The sequence below is a fragment of the Ambystoma mexicanum genome, chromosome 6p (assembly GCF_040938575.1).
Source record: "Ambystoma mexicanum isolate Mex_15411 chromosome 6p, UKY_AmexF1_1, whole genome shotgun sequence".
NCBI lineage: Eukaryota > Metazoa > Chordata > Amphibia > Caudata > Ambystomatidae > Ambystoma > Ambystoma mexicanum.
The window spans coordinates 418,475,877-418,490,909 of record NC_090935.1 but is presented as its reverse complement, the minus strand read 5'-3'; the positions used below and the strand labels follow the sequence as shown (position 1 = coordinate 418,490,909).

The window sequence follows — 15,033 nt, the reverse complement described above, 5'->3', positions numbered from 1 at the left end:
TGTTGACTTCGGCGTCAGCAGGAGTAATTAATTAATTCATTACGCATTTTTCACTATAATGCTAAATTATTCATTGCAGCTAATGAAGTAGAAATAGAAACCAGCGCATTAATAATGTGGATCGGCGTAAAATGAGGCAATATGGATGTAATGGGGAATTCCTCCAAGCATCCTTAGTTTACACGCGTGCCCGGATGGATGCTCCCAGGGCTGCAAACTCGTATGGTTAGAACTATCATGTAAGCATTAAACTTCTGCAAAGTACCAAAAACTGTGGATAGGGCTTTTTTTCAGTCACGATCCAAAGTGATATGAATTCTTTAGAGAATTGTTTTATATTCGGATTTTCTAGTCTGTATGATGATTTACTAATGTGAACTGCGTCATTAGTATTAATGAACAGCATGATATGTGATTAGCTGGCTTTTAATTGTGCTATTTAAAACAAACTCTTTTTGTTTTCCAAAATAAAGCGATTGAATTAAATTGCAATTTTCAGAAATGAACTGCACACTACTGATGGTGAAAATGAATTTTGAATGATACATGTCCCACTCTTTACCATTCTTCTCTGTCTCTTGGAAGCAGCAGTCCCTTAATACACACCCTAAGTAATAAACAATGTCTCTTTTTCTGCAGAAAAACGTGTCTAGATTGAGTGACAGTCTCAAATCTTCACAGTAATTTAGTGTTGCATCATGGTAATTGTAGTGCTCCATGCTCAATTGGAAAAGAACACTACAAGTACCAATGTGCTGCAAAAAGTAGAATGCTTGTTTTTTTTATTTTTAAAGCGCTAACACAGCCCGGGGGCATCGAGGTGCTGCTACAGAATTTTGTTGTTGTTGTCTTAGTTGCATATTTATAATGCGCTTAAATACCCAGAGGTTTCTAAGCGCGGACCCAGGGATGGAACCTATGTTGCTTTGTGTCGTCTTGCTTCCAAGGCGAGCACGTTGCCACTGAGCTATCCTTCCTGGTTCTCGCATATCGGGCATGATACAGCCTGTAATAACTAACTGTTGTTCTTAACGTTTCTCTGTCCAACTCCCTCTGGCTGGCAAATAACAGACATGATTTATTTGTGTATTCAGCATTCTCCACAAACCAAATGATCCCATGATTCTTTAAATTATAACACGTATGTTGCCAACTCTCTGGCCTTCGGTTTATCACTGTCAGAAGAATGAAAGGATGAACTAGCCTTTTGACATTTTGAGCTTCTGATTACACACACCACTTTGGGACATATGTTCATGCAGTGAGCTATCTTACTGGATAACACACTTCTAACCTCAGAGCAATTGAAGATGAGGAAGACAGTAATGATGCTGTTCCCTTGGAGGATCTGGTGTCCTTCCAAGAAAAACATAAAAATATATGACTAACTACATAATCTCAATAATTACATATTATAAAGTGCTTCATGCCAGATTGTTCCCGCTTCTAAGTGCGTAATAACAGGTGTTGTTACCAAACTTCAGGGTGCTAACTTTATCATGGTTTCTAACAGGATTCACAGTATGACCCTTCTGAACCTTGGCTTTATCAGGATTCACAACAGCTCCTACACCCAGGCTTTATCAGGATTCACTGTCTGGAAGTACAGTGTTACCAAGAGTATGACAGTATACATTGTTGTGAGAGGCTGATGAAGGGATTTATAACACCATTGTAGCATTATGGCAACAAGGCGAAATACAGCTATCAGAATGCCCATGCAACATGGTCATATACCCTGTGAAAAAAGCGAAAGGTTCAAGTTGGAGGTTGATACAGGACCTCTGCCCATTGAATAACATTGTAGAGAAAGAATTCACAGTGGTCCCCAATCCCATCATGATTCTTTGCAACATACCCACTGAAGCGACACACTTTACTGTCATTGATCTAAAGTATGCATGCTTTTTCCATCTACTCCACCCAGATTCCCAATTTCTCGCTGCATTTACTTACCGAGGGCAGAGATTCCAGCACACAAGATTACCTCAGGGTTACTCTGAGTCCCCCAGTATTTTCAACAGAATACTACACATGTATCTAGGTAACATACAGGTACCGAGCACAATCATTCAATGTGTAGATTACCTTTTAGTGTGTAGTTCCACAGAAGAACAGCGTAGGACAGATTCAATGACACTTTTAACATTACTTGCAGAAAAAGGGCACAAGGTAGACAAAACCCAAATGCAGTATTGCCAGAAAAAGGTATTATACCTAGGCCAAATAATATCAGCAGGAAGGAGAGTAACACCAGAAAAAGCAACAGCAGTACAGCAGACACCACAGCCGACCACAGTCAAGGAGATGCAACAGTTTTTAGGATTATGTAATTATTGTAGGTCATGGATTTTCCATTATTTTAGTTACACCAAGCCTCTGTTGCAAGGATTAAAATAAGCACAGAAAGCTAAGGGAACAATTACTGGAACAGAAATAAATTATCAAATGCATTCAGTAACTCAAAAATGCGATCAGAAATGCCCAGTTTTTACCAGAATATGCTAAACAATTTCTTCTGTTCTCACATTCTAACTGCCAAGTAATGACAGCAGTTTTCACACAGAAGACATCCCTGCTGGAATGGGCATACTGGCCGAGTTATGGCTCCTCTCACAACTCTCAATGTATCCCCTGCTATATATTGCTTGCATGTCAAACAGTTACTTACAAATTCAGCCACATGTTCTACCAAGTTAGGACAGAATCATGTTTCTCCAATGCGGGCAGCAATGACCTATTTTCCTGTGTGTGTAGGATAGTGTAACTGTGTCAATGCAGTTGTAAATCTAAAAAGTGTGCTATGCTATGTAAACAAAAAAGAAAAGAATCACAGAGACACAGGAATCAGATTATTTAAAAAAACAAAAAAAATCTTTATTTTGTGCAGGACAGAATGTCACTGATCTCTAACATGCAGCAAAAGCAATCACTATCTAGCAATGAGAGTTTCAGTAATCCCAACCCAACTGTCTCCTTTCTCTCTCAACCAGCTGTGAGACAGCCCCCTCTATCTCGCTGAACCTAACCTAACCTAACTCAACCCTCACCCAGCTGAACATACTGAACAGAACAGAACAGCCACTGTTATACAGTGCAATGACGCATTCATTGTGCAATTGTGTGCGTAGAAAGCATTCCATTTCAAACTGTATGCATTCTATATTATGTGCATGCATACATCATTTCAGCCGGCATAATCATATACTGGAACATAATGACATGTTCTTTATTCTAAGAACAAAAACAGCAAGCCTATCGCTAACATTCTCTCTCGCATCGAGACAGTCTAACTTGCAGGAACGAAAAAATGTCTCTGCAGTCAGCCAACCAAGGCTATATCTCTGTGCTAAAGGATTTGACAGTCTGCCAAGACTGTATTTGTTATCAAAACATTTACACTGTGTACGGCTTCTCTTTCCGTGCTCAGCAAAAGCCTAATTCATATAGACAAAACACAAAGCAGCCCTCTAGCACCTCGAAACACACTACAATGTGCTATACAAAATAACAAGTGTGCATAATTCTTCATGGCTCTCAGCAAATTTTGAACCATGATAGCTAAGAACAAAACGATAGTGCTTAAACATGGCCTATGCTAAACCTAACCTAACCTAACCTAACTCAACCCTCAGCCAGCTGAACATACTGAACAGAACAGAACAGCCACTGTTATACAGTGCAATGACGCATTCATTGTGCAATTGTGTGCGTAGAAAGCATTCCATTTCAAACTGTATGCATTCTATATTATTTGCATGCATACATCAGTGCTTAAACATGGCCTATGCTAAACCTAACCTAACCTAACCTAACTCAACCCTCAGCCAGCTAAACATAGTGAACAGAACAGAACAGCCACTGTTATACAGTGCAATGACGCATTCATTGTGCAATTGTGTGCGTAGAAAGCATTCCATTTCAAACTGTATGCATTCTATATTATGTGCATGCATACATCATTTCAGCCGGCATAATCATATACTGGAACATAATGACATGTTCTTTATTCTAAGAACAAAAACAGCAAGCCTATCGCTAACATTCTCTCTCGCATCGAGACAGTCTAACTTGCAGGAACGAAAACATTTCTCTGCAGTCAGCCAACCAAGGCTATATCTCTGTGCTAAAGGATTTGACAGTCTGCCAAGACTGTATTTGTTATCAAAACATTTACACTGTGTACGGCTTCTCTTTCCGTGCTCAGCAAAAGCCTAATTCATATGGACAAAACACAAAGCAGCCCTCTAGCACCTCGAAACACACTACAATGTGCTATACAAAATAACAAGTGTGCATAATTCTTCATGGCTCTCAGCAAATTTTGAACCATGATAGCTAAGAACAAAACGATAGTGCTTAAACATGGCCTATGCTAAATGGATGCATGGATGAAATAAATTGATTAGCTCATGCTAAACTATCATAGATAAATAAATGCAGATTCACACAGTGTGCAATAATGCTAGCAGCATCACCACCTTCCCTGTGTTATTTTGTCACCATAGGGCATCTGTTGGAGATACTGTAGATCCCTTCCTAGTCCACAAGTCTTTCTCCTACATGACTGCCCAGTGCTCCGCCCTACAAACTAACAAAGCAAAGAAACAGTCGTGCACGCTGGGGCTTTGTCAACACCTGCTAACTGACCCCCTCTGCTCCAGGCAACCTTAAAAAAAATCTTTTCCTCCAAGGACTGCATCAGTTCTAACAAGGAAAGTCCAGATAGATCTTTCTCTGTTCCTTGTATTAAAAAAACACAGTCATTTAGTATTTGATCCTTCCATTCCCGAAAGCTAGATTTCTTTTATACAGTGGGGTATTCTACTAAACCCTCTGCAACAATGTATTATGTTGAAGCCCACTTTGCGCTCTCAAGATTTCCCACTCTGTGTTAGCGAGGACATTGCACTATGCAACTCAATATTCTTATTTTCTTGATTCTCAGTATTATCAGTTCTTGTGTCCCTCAGGACCCATCGGTTCTGTGGTAAGCAATGCATGGGCTCTCTAGCCCCTGGTCTTCTCTCATCGGTTTTTGCCAGGGATTACATACCTTACTCCTCTTGAGATTTGTCAATCTGCTTCTCTGTACTTTCTACACTCTTACCTGATTTTGCACCACTCGGGACTCTCCGTTCCAGATTCATACTATTTCCGGACTCCTTAGCCAGTAAAAAGGTTTGGAGTTTGGAGGATTCCTCTCATACCAATCAACTGCCCCATTCCCTCCTTCCTGGGCAGCTTCGGTACCTGGTTTCTCGCAGTGCTTCCGCCTGGGATAGTAGGTAATGCCTGTATCGGCAGCGTTCCTCTCTGCCTGCCGTTTGGTTAATTCTGGTTGTGGTGGCTCTCCCGTGGCCTGGTCGATGCACAGCGCTCTCCCTCTCTATCTCTCTCTCTCTCCTTTGGTCTCGGTGCAGAGTGTGGTGAGCTTCCACTCCCGGAGTCCCTAAATTCTGTGGCGTTTCGAGGGCTCTGGGCTCACCATGTCCTTTGCGTGGTCCAGCCTCCAGGCAGTCTGTTCCGCGCTATACAGGCAGTGTCCACTCTGCTTGTCTCCTCCCCTGCCGCTAGCTGCGCATCAGGGAGTCGTTTCCTCCAGGTGAGGATCCCAGTGTTTTTATAGTCACCTCGGTAATGAGAGGTAGCAGGCTTCTGATAAAAAGAGGTTTAGTCAGAGGCGAGTTCAATAGTAGTGTAAGTCAAATTCAAAAGCTTTATGACTTTTGTGGTTCCAGTATAGGCGTACTGATTTTATAAGGTTTCTTGCCCTAATCCGGGAGTCCTGTCCCGAAAGGGGGAGTCACTCCCAGTGTGGTCCTGTTTGCCCAAACCGTAGGGAGGGTCTTGCGGACCCAGCTCACCAACCTAGCCTCAATGGGGGTGCCTCCCCCTTGGGGAGAGTGGACAAATATCCTGGATTTGTCACTGGGTCTAGATCCTGGGGCCCAGCACAGACCAAGTAGGGACCTGATGATTGGTCTGTTCACTGCAACTCTCTAAATCTTCCTATTTTAAGGCACTGTAGAATGTTGCAGTGCCGCGTAGCGGTTGGAAACAACCGGAACACTAAAACAAACCAAAAAAAAAATAGAATTGTACGCAACTTTCTTAAAAAACGTTTTGGACATTTGCATTTTACTTTAGTTTCAGTGCATGGAACCTTTGTTCTTGACTTCACATCATATCGGATCATAAAGATTTACTGTCAGTCCATTGCTTTCCTACTTGAGAAGTGAACGTTTCTCCAAAACTGTGTGTCCAGCATTTTGAGGTGGTATCAGCTCAAAATATAGAATGCAATCCATAGAATGATTAAAAAGTCAATTGAAAAATCTAGAAAGCACAAACTTCTGAATTTTAAAAGGCAGAGTAAACAAATTATGAAATCAACATTCAGAAGTGGGGTGAAGTGGGTGTAGAGGTAAGGCAATCGGGAGCAGTATTCTTAGTGGTTGAGTTTAAAGGGCAAGCAAATGCCTCTCCCTGTTTTGAGAAAAAAAAACAATTTTAAAAAAGATTTGAAAGGATAGAAGTAAATGGCGTATAGCTTCTGAGAACCACTATGTGTTTAAAAAGTAAAATGACATGCCGCTTTATTTTAGATATTTTAAACTATTCAATATTACGTTTTTTATTGTATTGTACTTAAAATGTAATAGCAGTTTTTTCATTCATTAACGTTCAAGACGTTGCCATCGTACCCCTGGAAGTACCTAGGGCGAGTAGGAAGAGCCCCGCACCAAGATGGCTTGTTTTTTTCCCCCCAAGGCACAGTTATAGGCAGGCAGTGTTAGTAATATTTCAGCTTATTTTTTATTGTAGCCCTGCCCCCCAGGGCCGTCAGCTGCTGTACTGAGGTGAACAGTCGCCCTTCAAAGAAGATGTTGAAAAGAGTACTGTGGTGTGAGATTCAGAGAGACGATGGTTTATGCGTCATCCCAGCAGTCGTGTGAGTAACAATTTACTTATTACAAAACATTTCATCATTTTCTCTATTTGTTGTGACAATGCCCGAAACCACAAATAAAGTCAAAAGTCAACATATCAAAAATTGGTATGAAAAGCAGCTAATTCCTGTAGGCTAGGCAAGGAGACGTACGTAGAGGAAGCGTGCACTAACATAGTAGGTTAGTGTGCCTCCCGCAGGGGTGTTGCTAGGTCTGGAAAAGATCCGGGGCTAGGCTAATGTCGGGACTGTCGGACTTGGGGCTAGCTAGCCTTTTGGTTATAGCCCCTAAGATTCTATCTGGGGCTAAAACCAAAAGACCAGGGGCTATAGCCCCCTCAACCCCTCCCCTAGCAATGCCTCTAGCCTGCTGGATCCATGCGTGTGTAATTAAGCAATAGCTGGACACACTCAGTGGTCCACCCACTGCAGTTATCACATTCAATACTATTTGTCTTGGTAATAGTAACGTTTGCTATGTTTATTGTAGTAAGACATTGTACCATTGATTTATAGTGCTATTATAGCTACTAATTATCCAGACACATGCCAAGCCAATGTGGTCACGTGGTTCAAAATGATTATTTCTTCTGTGCTCTTGTCTGAAAAACATGACCCATATATTGTTATGCTGGCACGGGTGCTTCAATGGAAAAAATCCATGTTCACCAATGTTCCTGCTCCTCTAAGGAGGAACTGCGAGGAACAGGTGTTGCTGTTCAGCCGCCCTGCATGAAGTGTGTGCATTGGGGCAAAGCATGGCGCCAGAATTTCACACTAGTGTGTGCCTTAAGGAATGAAGGATATTATCGTAAAACTAGTTTGCCCATTATTTGCAGTGGCGCAGCAGCCAACAGCATTTGCATGAGTGTTGCGGAGCCTTGAACATCAATAGTATGGGAAGCCTTCCAGGTCAAAATTACACCTTTATGAATGTGACATATTGAAATGAATAACACACATTGAAATGAGTAAGGCATGCATTGAGATGACTGAAACATGTATTGAGATGACTATAACATGTAATGAAATTAGTATGACGTATTGAAATGAGTATGACATATATTGAAATTCAACGAATAAGATATGCATTGGGCCTCATTACACGGTAGGCGGTAAGGGATTACCGGCACCGGTAAGGGCACCGGTGCCGGTAATCCCTTACCGCCCTACTACGAGTTCCCTTTGCGGGTCCTTCCTTAACGCCTGGTTTTTCCAGGCGTTAAGGAAAGGACCCGCAAAGGGACTTTAGAGCTAATAACGGTACCGCGATTTGCAGTACCGTTATTAGCGCCTTCCCCATTCCCATTGAGCCCTATGGGGGCTCAAACGGGGAAGGGCCCTGGTGAATGGGGAATTACCGGTCCCGCCGACCTTGGAATGGACCGGTAATTGCTCCATTCACCAGGGCGGAGTCGGTAAGGTTTTGGAGGCAGCCACGGCGCTAAAAGCGCCATGGCTACCGCCTACCGTGTAATGAGGCCCATTGAAATGAATAGGACACCCATTAAAATGAATATGACGCACATTGAAATTATAGTAATCTCAATGTATGCTTTACTAATTTCATTGCATGTTGTATTCATTTCAATATGTCACATTTCCAAAAGTGTAATTTTGACCTGAACAGCTTCCCATACAATAGTTAACGGCAAGAAAGCACAACCCAAAGTTTTGTTTAATTATACGCTGCAAGTAGCGGGGTTGAGTATGTAGAAATCTGTGCCTTCTCATTCACTTTCATGATAGATCAGAATATGTTATAAAATACTACGAAAACACTAATGTATTGTACTTTTAAAATAATATGAGAGATTGAATTTGTGCAAAAGTTTGCGTAAAATAGATTGAACATTTTTAAATAGCACGAATTCTAACAAGCTATTAACTAATTAAACTAAGAGCTACAGTTATTTTAGCACTAAAACAAATTACTCAAACTTGTTTGATTAAAACGCCAAGGTTACGATTAAATATCATTTGTTTTGACCAGGCTCCACACAAAACACAGAAAAGTGTGTGCAAATCCAGAAGACAAACATATGAAGAAGTGGCTGAAAAAGAATTGCAGGAATGCTGGAAAAATCAAAACTGTAACTTCGAAAAGAGGCCGAAAGAAAAGGATAAAATCGAAGAAAAAAAAGAAGGAAAAAGAATGAAGACTGGCGGACCTGAACACAATCTGCAGAGGGAAGCGCAAGCTGTTCCTGCACTCGCAACTTCTGTCCACTCGGCAGGAGAGTACTGGATCCATTCACAGAGAGCATTCTGACTGACTCTTCTCTTTCCATGAGTAGGTTTGGAGTAAGTTAGGGTTACTCCTGCTAGCTTCTTCTGGAATCGAATACTATCAGTAATAGGTTGAGAATGTCTTGACATACTTCACATTTTATTGTCATTTTGTATCTTTTGGTAAATTCACTGGGCTGAGGTATTTCATTCAAAGGTACCTGCTTGGGCACACAACACTGCCTCTGGAGTGTTCCCTCAGCTACTCAATGCAGACGAGGAAGCACTCGGCTTTCACTGGCTCTTTCCTGCTCTTACTGGCTCCTCCATAGTTGATGGAATGGCGTTTATGCCAGCGTATGCATTGGTGTCCTTGGTATCAATGTTGCTGCTTCAGGACAGAGAGGATTCATCAGCCTGTTTGTGCAATGCTGTACACCAGTCTCCCTTTTCCATACGCAAAGAACCCAGTGTCATGGATGGCTTCAATAACTCTATGAAGGATGATTTAATTGTTTTTAATTTTAACACGGTTAAAATCACTCTTTTTATTCTGGGCAGGGTGTGGGCAGGGTATTCTAATCCCTAGTGATTGGTAAACACCTACCTAAAGGCAAAAAGCCTTTTTTTTTTATCTTGCTCCCCTCTGGGTTCTTCTAAGGGGTTCCTAACATAACACTCCCCAATAGGAACAACAATTTTCTTGTGCATTTAACTGACAGTCTGGACTGATCTCTTGTGCCCTTTCTCGCTCTTATTGCCCTCCTCCCCATTACTCCTTTCACTGCACCCTCTACTCGACTCTCACTAGCCCCTCTCCTCCTCCTCCTTCTTTCATTCTTTCATACCATCCAGTCTTCTTCCTATCCCCTTCTGTCCCTCTGATGTCCAGACACTCTTTTCCTCACCCACCTCCTCACCTCTATCTTACAGAGAAATATCTTATGTATGCCTCTGTGCCCTAATCATATCACACTTTCTTTGGCTATGTCTTCCTCCCTCCTCTTGCCTCACTCTGCCCTCACCACTACTTTCACTAGTGCCTTGCACTCTCGCCAGATCCTCCTACCACACTCTCTCTCTCTCTATAACTCTCTCTCTCTCTCTCTCTGATTTCCCCGAAATGTCTCCCCTCTCTCTCTGTTGTGGTTGGATCTGGTATGAAAGGGAGATGCTATATGTTGTGGTTGGATCAAGTATGAAAGGGAGATGTTATATTGTAGGTCTTGTCTTGTCACTGACCAGGAGTGCTTACTATTAGATTGTTGATGCATGAATGCAGCTCAGGAGAATGGTGGGTGGATCTGTGAGTGAATGTTCTAAGAGTGTCAGTTGGGGCCTGAGCTGGGTAGTCACCACTTTACCTTTTGCATTAGTCAACTTCTTAAGTCAACCGTATTTCCCATGTCTTTCTTAAACCCATCAACTATACAGTTGACACATTTTGCAGTCACCATTTTGACTACACATATTTTAACTCATTAAATATAAACTGCACCATAATGTACCCTATGGGCCACAACATATACACAACCACAAGACAACGGCCCATACACACTCCAGGGTAACCCGTACATTACAATATGCACAAACATTTCAACACGTGTGTGTCCCATTGACCCATAACTGAGCTTTAGCATTTCCCAAAATACCCCAAATGGGCATTTCTCTAACCCAATTTTAAATTCCCATATTGGAAACTTCAACACTGCAAACACTTTAAAATAGCAGATAATCGCTGTAACATCCATTTCGACATTGCTGAGCTTCATTTTGATACAATCACCAGGTCCTGCAATGAATCTTCACCAATCATCTGTATGATAATCCATACGGACCTTCGGTGACGGTCTACCTTAGTTTCACTTCTTGCTAATGGCTGCTGGCCACCATTATTTATAACGAACATGTTAGCTATTCAACAGCAAAGGTACCGATTTCCTCACCGTAGTTATTATTCTTGTTTTCTTTAAACGCATCCTGAAAACTAAAGAAACAACACCAAGCATTCGATCGATTGATACATTTTTTTTTCTCCTCATAATAAGCTCAGTACGAGCATTTTGTTTTGAACAGTTCCACATTCGGTTCTGAATCCGATGCAACATGGTCACGCACAGGGTGCTTTACTTTAAACATTCAAGTCTCCACATACAGAGAGAAAATGATTGCGCTCCGTGAGCACCTAACTCACAGCGTTCTCAGCCTCGCCTACTCCTCCTGAACATTCTACAACGTCATCATTCCTCTAACAGGTATCAAGGAGGTAGAGTCATGTCGGGCCTCCCATATTAACTGCCATTTCAGCCCAGCGCTTCCCAAAAGGAGCTTCTCCACATTGCTCCAGGGTCAGCTAAACGGCACGCCGGTCATATTTCACTTGCTGGCAGCTTAAATCGTCCATTGTTCCTGCGGCACACCAGCATTTAGTATCCATTTTTTTCCTTTTAAATAAGCAGTGATGTTAACCTATGGACATTATTTTCCCCACAGCCAGGCCCTTTGCATACAATTAATGGGGATCTCTGGGGAATTACACGTTGATGGGGGCCTTCCTCCCAGAGTCCAGTGGCACTTCTTGATAGTTTAAGCCCATTAGCTGGGTAGGATGATTTACTCTAGGGCACGGGGAATGGTGGGTCACTCTAAATGCTGCTTCCCCACCCACAGCTCTCCTTACTGTCCTTTACTGTAGCTGCAGCTCCACTCTCCTCTGCCCTTTTCCTGTATATTTCTTCATTTCCAGTTAACCTCGTCGCCAATTTTTGTAAAGCCTCTCTGTAATCACTCAGCCAAGCACTCATACAAAGATCTGCTTTGGCGTCTCAGATTGGTCCAGGTAAGGCTTTATTATACAGTATGTACAGTATGTAATCCAGTCACATATGGAACAGGATAGGATACGGATGGGTAATAACCGTAATATACAGAGGAGTAGACCCACCGGCCATCCTATCATCCCAACTCAGGCCCCCAACTGACACTCTCTGAACATTCACTCACAGATCCACTCAACATTCTCCTGAGCTGCATTCATGCATTCATGCATCAACATTCTAATAGCAAGCACTTCTGGCCAGTGACAAGACAAGACCTACAATATAATACTCTCCATCTTTCTTTCTCTCTCACTCAGCTTTAACACCCCCTCCTCACACTACAATACATACAACTCATCACTCTCTCTCACAACCAATACCTCACATTTAATCTCCCTATACTTCGACAGCCTCCAACACCTTCTTCTCCACCTGGAACACACTCCTCTCTGGTCTCTCTCTGGTCTCGTTTTCTTCCTCTCCTGTTCCTGCCCTTAACCCATCACTGTCCAATCTCCTCTGTGCTGGCTCTACATAATATTTCCCCTGGGGGCGGGGTTACACAGGTACAAAGCTTTAAACAAACCCTCTTAGCTCTGCCTCCTTATCAATCTCCATTGCCATGGTAGCAGCCAGTTGCGCAGGCTGCTCATTTTTCTTGTGCATTTCTCCATGTGCTGGTTAGTGTTGTTTCCAATTCGATTTGGGCACAATTTCTGTGTCTCCCCTACTCCTGTATAGTCTTTTCTCACTCTGTTTTTATTGCCCCATCATTCTGTCTGTGGGTCTGTCTGGGGTCGGTAGGTCGGGGTTTGGTGTCCCATCTCGGTCGGGAATAATGCCAGTCCATTCCATTTCGGTTCTCGATTCCGCTCCCCTCTTAAAGAGCTACAAATGGCTGCAGTACACAGGAACCTCTTCCTTGTAGCGACCATTCCGCCCTTTTCTTCTACCCCCCTATTTATCATGATGCACCTTAGAGCTGCAATATGTATGCTGTTTCTACTTTCTACCTTAATTAATTTGACATAGCATATCGTTTAGGACAAATAGAAATGTTGGCTTATACAGTCTACAAATGCGATAGATATTCAGTGCCTCGGGTGGGCATGGGGAGGAAGAATTCAATAAGGGGCTTGGAGCTGAATTCTTGAATGAAATTACAACCCCTTTTTAAAAGGATTTTTTAATTTTATCTAGACTTTGAGCTATCCTATGAATGTCGTTCTGATTTTAAATTCTTTTTAACTGAAAGGGTTTCTAATGCTTCTTGAGTTATATTGTATTAGACGTATAATGTGCAAATGGCCATTTTATCATTTTTTTTGCTACTTTTCTCATACATCTGATGTATTATTTTTTCTTTGTTTATAAAGCAAAGCTGATGGAAAACAAATGTTGATGCTAATGAATATTTGGGGATGTATATTTTGTTTTGTCTACATACAGAATGCACAGTTCTATTATGCCACTTTTTCTTTCCACATGTCGGTGTATTTACATGTATTCCTGCTTCAGTGCTGGCATTTATCTGTTTTTTAATAAATCATTTTTCTTTTTTATTATTTGTATTTTAATCCAAATAGATTTTTACAAAAGACAGAAGTAACAGAAGATACAGGAAAAGGTTTGTGGTTTCATTAAGTTCATTTGTTAATTTTACTCACCATTTGCTGGGTTCATATAATGACGTGTGTGCTTGTCTTGACATGTTGGGTGTTTGTTGCATTTGAAAGGCAGACTTTAGGCGTGTTGGCAGTTTTGTGGATTGTACGAAGTTTGGCATTTTGATGGTCGGTTTCGTTTCCTCGATTAGCATAATTGTTTTGGGCTCTGGGCACGGCTGTGTTGATACATTTGTAGTTGCTGAGCCTGTCAGCAATTTGCGACTACTTCTTAATCGCATCTGGGTTTCTGAGTTCGTCGTTTCAGTAACCGTTTAGCAAGGGAACATTTTTAGAGCTTAGACTGACACACATTCATTGATTCACCAGTCACACATTTTGGCAAAATAAGCCTTTCCTTGATCAGACACGTTACATTTTCAACATGTTCTTCCTGTTGAAACCAATTCACACGATTTCGCAAAATCAAAAAGGAAAAGTACATTTTCTTTTGTACAAGATCAAAATTCTGAAATGTGTATAAATTGGTATTGATTCATTGTAAATTCATGCGTGAAGAGGCTATCTAGGAAAATACACCATCATTGTTTTGTAGAGCAGCAGGTGGATGCATTTTTCCTAGCTACGGCCCACTCATCACCGTCATACTGGAGCTATGTGTGGAACCCCATGTGTTGTCCCTATACCGCATCGAGTGTATGAGAGACGATATGCACTCAGGCAATCATACCGAATGTACCCTCGTACTGAAAGAGTGGGAGATGACAGCACGCACCATTGGACATCATGTAGTGCTGAGTGAAATCCGACGAGGGCAGATTGATGTCATGAAAAAGATATACAAGGACATACAGAAACAATATGAAAATACATAAGAACGACGATGTAACTGAAGTGACAAGAGAAACATGTACAAAATGATAAAGTAATCATATATACAAAGAAGATAAATTAACTTGCTGACCAATAAGTGTAAATACCCAGTAACGCAATGTAGATGAGAAGTAAAGAAGCTTTCTATGTAGGATGTAACATGGCTAGGACGGCCATGATAGGAAGATGGACATCGGCTCGTGTTAAGACTCAACCCAGCTACCTTAGAAACAGACCAGGAATCTAGAGTCAGGAGACATTGGATAAACAGTGCTGTGTGCAGAATAAAGAGAAGTCTTTGTTGGCCTGGGATCAAGGGTGCTATTTCTAAGGAATAATTGCAAGGCACAAAGGGAGGCAGACGGATAAGCCATGTACGTAAAACATATTTGACTTAGATTAAAGAAGAAAACATTTGCAAGAGCCAAATATTGGACAATTAACAGTGAATAAGGTCTATATAAGATGAATTGAGCACGTTTCTAGAAGACCAGAGGAGCACGAACACCCTGTATAATTAAATCAAAGAGCAGTA

General features: G+C 41.6%; 1 long non-coding RNA gene across 2 annotated transcripts in view; it reads left to right on the top strand.

Moving 5' to 3' along the window:
• LOC138511500 (uncharacterized) overlaps positions 1-13,562 on the top strand; it is a 35,007-nt gene extending 21,445 nt beyond the window's left edge. For both annotated transcript variants that reach the window (XR_011280624.1, XR_011280623.1), the window contains exons 2-3: positions 6,829-6,955; positions 8,946-13,562. This is a non-coding gene — a long non-coding RNA (uncharacterized lncRNA). The remainder of the gene's footprint in view (positions 1-6,828; positions 6,956-8,945) is intronic.
• Positions 13,563-15,033: the final 1,471 nt, after the last annotated feature.